The 6,257-nt window shown below is 32.7% G+C and overlaps 1 protein-coding gene across 6 annotated transcripts in view; it reads right to left on the bottom strand.

The window, feature by feature from the left end:
* Window positions 1-2,839, bottom strand: part of LOC100568984 — a 31,927-nt gene extending 29,088 nt beyond the window's left edge. Inside the window, exons 1-6 of one of the 6 annotated variants that reach the window (XM_029486668.1) lie at window positions 2,148-2,839; window positions 1,784-2,083; window positions 1,461-1,672; window positions 1,288-1,364; window positions 1,164-1,226; window positions 1,013-1,099 (exon numbers count right to left, since the gene is read on the bottom strand). The gene's annotated coding sequence lies outside the window, so the exon portion shown is untranslated. The remainder of the gene's footprint in view (window positions 1-1,012; window positions 1,100-1,163; window positions 1,227-1,287; window positions 1,365-1,460; window positions 1,673-1,783; window positions 2,084-2,147) is intronic. The other 5 variants (XM_029486670.1, XM_029486669.1, XM_029486671.1 and 2 more) reach the window with 5 other exon arrangements.
* Window positions 2,840-6,257: the final 3,418 nt, after the last annotated feature.

The following is a 6,257-nucleotide window of genomic DNA, read 5'->3' as shown; positions in this document are numbered from 1 at the left end:
CGCAACACAATATCTGAAGTAATACTGAAATAATATATTAACCTATGCATTTTGTAATGTTTATTTTTTCAATTTAGAAGAGGCTAAATGGTTTAGCAATGTTAAGCATTCATCGCGATATTGACGTTAATGTAGACAAAGTGTTAAAAGAAATGTCTCAAAAACAAGACGAATGAATATTATTTTGTGATTTTTTTATGAAAATAAATGTATAATATTATAAATGTTGGTGTAGTTTTGAGTAACATCATGGTGACATGCCTAGCATGGCCTATATAGTGTACTTTACCGAAAGGTAAGATAACATAATGTGATCCTAGATATTTGTCCCCCGCCTCGGCCTGCCCCCAATGTGCTAAATAATTTTGGTCATATCACCCCCTAAAAAAAAATCCTATATACGCCACTGTCGTGGACCCATAGATAACACCACATAGATATTATAAGTTTAAATTACATAATATTATTTCCAAAAATTATTGTACGGTCAAGGTTATTCCAACATTACAAGGACCACGGATGTCAACAATATTACTAAAGCAAACCTTTCCATCAGTAGTAAAAAAAAAATTCGAATTAAAAAAAAAATTAATAAAAAAATAATTTCAAATTATAATATTAAAAAAGCGAGTGAGTATTATTGTACTCGATTAATTTTACGATAATTTATGATGCACTTTGTTAATTTTTTTAGTAATACTATTATAAGTATAAATAAATATACGATATTATATTAAAATATACGATACGATATATACGATTAAAAGAGTAAAAATATTATATAATATTTAAAATTTAAACGTAAACAAAGTATTAATTTATTAGGTTTTCAGTAAAACCAAATTTAAAACGACATGGTGATTTTCTAAAATGAAATAGTAAACTGGTTCTATAGCTGAATTTTTTTTCACAATAATTACAAATCATAAACTTACAATTAGCTTTATGTTTTAAAAATTTACTAACGGCTATATGTTTTTTACATTTTTTTGCATATTTTAGATAATATTACTTTGTTAATGAGTTGTTGACGAATTGACGAGTTGATGAGTTGTTGACGAATGGTTGGCGGACGAAACATGTTGTATCATATTATTTTCTATAATGTTAAAATATTATATAATTATATCTGTATATAAAATAATGTCGTCATGTATACTTACGACTGGTCGATTGAACGTTCAACAACATATCCGGCGCACTGTTAGAAGCAGGTTGTCCGTTTTCTGTAAAAAAAAAATTATATAAAATCTATATCAAATAAATTATATAACATTATATATTTACGAATTGGTAAATTTATAGATGCCGCATAATGTTAATATTTCTCGTTTAATCCAACGCATGATCAGCAATGATTATGTCTAAAAGAAATAAATATAATTAATATAATAAATTTATTCCAATATATTTTATTAATATTGGATTTAATTTAGTTAAAAAAAAAAAAAATAACTTACAAAATTCTTTAATAATATTTTTTTCATCCAATCTACTATTTAATGGCTTTGCTGCGAGATTTTGATATTTTTCCAATGAGATTGGATTTTTTTAAATGCTCGGTATGATGTCTAATTTGTGAAAATCTTTCAAGTGGACTGTTAAACGTTTCACGTAATCATGTACGGTTCGTTTAAAGATTTTTTATATTAACGTGAAGCAGAAAGCAATCCTAAATCATATTTATACCGTAAAATTTGTAATTCTGGTCCAGTTTCAACTTTTAAACTTTTAGTCGAACCGTCTTTTAACGTAAACTCTGTTTCATTTTTAAAAGTATTACCTGTTGAAACGGAATTGAAAACTGAAGATTTGCCAATAGATCAATGTGCAGAACCGTAATAATTTAATAAATCTTTGATCTGTATCGATTGTTTTAACGTATCTATATCACCGTCAATTGTGTACGGTACGTAAAAAGTTTTAAAATCAAAAAAACAGGCAAACATATAGTAGGCCATAAACTGCGCTGTAGCATATTGTGGTAATCTATCGCGTAACATGTCTCCATGTTCACATCTACGTAACATTCGTTTTTTGTTTAATTCTGGATATTTGTCCAAAAATATGACAACGTCAAAACCTGCATGATAACGTATCACCAATTCATTGAACGTTTTTTCAAAAAATAACAATAATTTATTTACCATTGAATCTGCGTACTTGGGATTGCACAATTCCATTATTACAGACCACAATGGGTTATCTATGGGTCCACGATCTCCGATTTTATGTTTTGATCCAGATTTATATGCATAATCCAATGCTGCATGTAAAGAAGCTATGTACGCCGGTGCTTTACTTTTACAAATCGCACTGCGTGTATAAGCATGGCGAGAGTCGGTAGGTATACGGTGATCGGTGGGTTCGCACTGCGTTAGAGGGGCGGGCGAGAAACACGCGGGTGCGTGGGTAACGGCAACGAACGAATAATAACAATAAGCCGTGGTGTCGGCACAGGCGGCCAGAACTCGGACCGCGTAAACGACTGTACGCGACGAGTTGGGCGAGCAGCGAGGCTCGGGTGCACGGAACAAAATAAACGGCGGTATTAACGGCGACGGCCCATCGGTTCGCGAAGGTAAAGGCATGCGGCCGCGTTGACGACTCGAACGCTCCAAAACGACTAAATACACTGCGGCGGCCGACGGGAACCCGGCAACCAGTGGCTAGACCGCGACGATACCGTCCCCTCCCGGAATGTTCAATCGCGTAGTTTCATCGGCGGAGCAACAGGGTGACAAACATTGTGACACGAAAAGACGGGAGCGTCCCGTGTAATTTAAAATATCGAATTTGTATCCAACAAGCTGTTTTATTCTATCCACGGATATAGATACTATCATGGTTGCACAACGAACGGCGTCAAATGTTCTTATCAAGTTACATAAATACATACATAGTATCCATACAAAAAAAAGTCGCGACATACTAGCGCTCCACCGTGGCTAGGTAACCCGGTTTGGTTACCGTAACTTAGTAGTAGTTGTAGAGGGCGCTAGTAAAACGGTAAACGGACGTTTCGCCCCCGCCGTTTCGTCCCCGTAAAAAAAACCAGTCCACGGACGTTTCGTCCCCGGCAATTATTGAGATAGGACGTTTCGTCCCGGAGAGTTATTAGCCATAGGATGTTTGGTCCCCCGCATACTTTGATAATCTAAATGCATTTATTTTTAATGAACAATTTAATCTTTAAATGACAATACTACAAACTATACAAATACATAATCACAATTGTATTAAGTCAACACAAAATGTAGTAAAAATTAATAAATTAAAATTAAATAGGTACTATAATATTAAGATAAATTATATTTATATTTATATTTATACTTTTTTCCCTTAAAACTAACTATTTTCGGTTAGGCACTACAATACGAACAAAATATAACTGTGTACAGTGAGTGTGTAGAATATTGTGGAAATAGTAAGTATAAAACATTTTATCGAATAGGTTTATCTTAATAACTTTTGATATAGCTGGTACTAAATACTTTATACCTATTTGAAAATCCCATCATTAAATGTATGAAAATAAATTTAGAATTTCAGCTCACAAACCTGTTTGGCTGTATAGTGCACGAACAATCTTTATTACTTACCTATAGCCTATATTATAGGTACTGTATTAGCAGTGTTGTAAAAAAATACTTTTTAAGTAATTACTCAAATACTCTTAAAATAAAGTAGTAAATAATTATATAATATTACATTGTTATAATGTTAAAGTAAAACCACGACGGCATGGTATTTTTATTTAACAAGAATAATTATAAGTAGAAACAAATTAAGAATTAAAAGAATAAAAATAAGTATTTAATAAAGTATTTGAATAATTTTACTCAAATACTTTACAACACTATATAGTTAGACATTACGGAATTGTTCATTAAAAATAAATGCATTTAGATTATTAAAGTATGCCGAGGACCAAACTTCCTATGGCTAATAACTCTCCGGGACGAAACGTCCTATATCTCAATAATTGTCGGGGACAAAACGTCCGTGGACTGGTTTTTTTGACGGGGACGAAACGGCGGGGGCGAAACGTCCGCGACTTTTTGTCAGAATTGATAAGAACATTCGGCGCCGCTCAGCACTGTGATCCAATATGGGCCGTCGTGCAACCATAGTATCTACACAGAATAACCAGAAGAGACACCTTTTCAGTTTAACATGGGTTCTTATGGGCACGAACATACAATAGTATATGGTATGTGGTATCTATATCCGTGATTCTATCAGATCTGAATATAGTGATTACACTTAATCTGTGATTATAGTTTGGACTGTTTGGAGGGTCGCCGATGAAATTCGACGTCTTGTGTCGACGAGACCGTACGAGACTTTTTTTTCCGTCTTTCGGGGGATAGTTTAGAGTAGGTAGCCGTTTTTTCGTGTTTTTTGGCACGGATTTTTTGCGATATGTGCCGTTTTTGTAGTTGAAATTTGTAGAACACTTTACGCTGAGGCATTGTACTTGGTTGCCCGTACAAATAGTGTAACCTGCCCATATATATATTAATTAAAACTATTCAATCACCGCAAAACACACAACTAAATGAAATACACACTTCGGTAATGTACATTATTATGGAATGCTTCAAATAGCAGGGGCGCCATTTGGGGGGGGGGCAGGGTATGCACTTGCACACCCTGTAATTTTGTTGTCCACAATTGGCCTAGGCCTAATTAATACTATGGCCAGATGACCTTCAGTTTGCCAATCTTTAATTTGTGCATGCACCGCAGCTATTCACTGATAACCATAAATAATATTAGAATATTGTGTTCTTTAATTTGATAATTGATAAATTGATATCGGAATCACTTTATCCACTGGCACACACAAATATGTGTAAATGGTAAGTGGCTACTGACAGTGGTGGACTGGCTATTTTTGGCCCGGGGTGCAAAATTAATTAGGGGCCCGTAATTTTTTTTCAAACCTACCTAAATTAGGAAAGAGCCCTTAGTTTTATAAGTAAATATAAAAAAAAAATTAAGAATAACATGTTGTTTATTTGTAGAGATGTTGAAATATGTTATTTTATTTTTATTTTGTATATTTTAATACCGTATTAACTATTATACCAGTATTATACCGTATACCGACTGTGGTAATCGGGGGCCCGGGGTGCTACTTGGTGTATAGCACCCTGGGCCAGTCCGCCCCTGGTTACTGATAGACAAAAGACATAATAATAATAATATGCATCTATTCTATCTATAAATATCTTTACTATATATACACATACAGTATATACACAGAATGTATGAATGGTAAAATGTAATGTGTTAACTATAAAAATATGTTTTTATTAAGTATGTTTTTGATACTGTTATGAATCTGTAATGAAAAACTGAAAACACTAGAAACGTTTTTTTATCGATTGGCCTGGAGGTGGGAAAACATTGGCCTCTTTAATTGTTTGCACACTTTAAAAAAAAAACTGAAATGGTGCCCCTGTCAAATAGGCCAAAATCTGCTGAAGTAAATGTTTAGTTTGATATGGTAGGTATCAATATTACTCTTATAATGTTTAATAATTACTAATTGAAACTCAATTTATTTAGGTTATATAACAGATATTGGGTCATAATTTATCAAGGCCTGGGGACACTCGTTGGAACTCTCTATATGACTCTTTAAAACAAATTGTTTAAAATAAAGAGAAAAATTGTGAATTATTCGAAGCATTAGGATTAAAGAATAGCATGTTAAAAGATTCGGAGTATATTTATATAGAAGAACCATTTATCCCCAATATTATTTTCCCTTTTTATAAATGATATATCAGATGTAATCTCTCATTCTAAAATATTATTATTAGCTGATGATGCAAAAATATTCAAAAATATTAGCTGCACAAAAGACGCTATTGAACTACAATTAGATTTAAATAATATATATAAATGGTGCCAGCAAAATGCTATGCACTTAAATTTAAAAAAATGTTTCCATATTACATTTTCTCTAAAAAGACAACCTATTCAGTTTAATTATTCGTTGGGTAATATAAATTTATTAAAAGTTTCTACAGTACACGATCTTGGTGTAAAATTTGACTCCAAACTATCTTTTAAGGACCATGTACTTTATATTAGAAATAAAGCGTCAAAAAAGCTAGGGTTTTTTAAAACGAACATGTCGAAACTTTAGAGACGAATCTGCATTAAAAACATTATACTACTCACTAATCCGTTCACATTTTGATTATGCACTCCTAATCTGGCATCCATATTTAGTAACGCAA

This window comes from Acyrthosiphon pisum, chromosome A1 (genome assembly GCF_005508785.2).
Source record: "Acyrthosiphon pisum isolate AL4f chromosome A1, pea_aphid_22Mar2018_4r6ur, whole genome shotgun sequence".
Classification (NCBI taxonomy): Eukaryota; Metazoa; Arthropoda; class Insecta; order Hemiptera; family Aphididae; genus Acyrthosiphon; species Acyrthosiphon pisum.
This window is presented reverse-complemented; position numbering and strand designations above follow the sequence as displayed.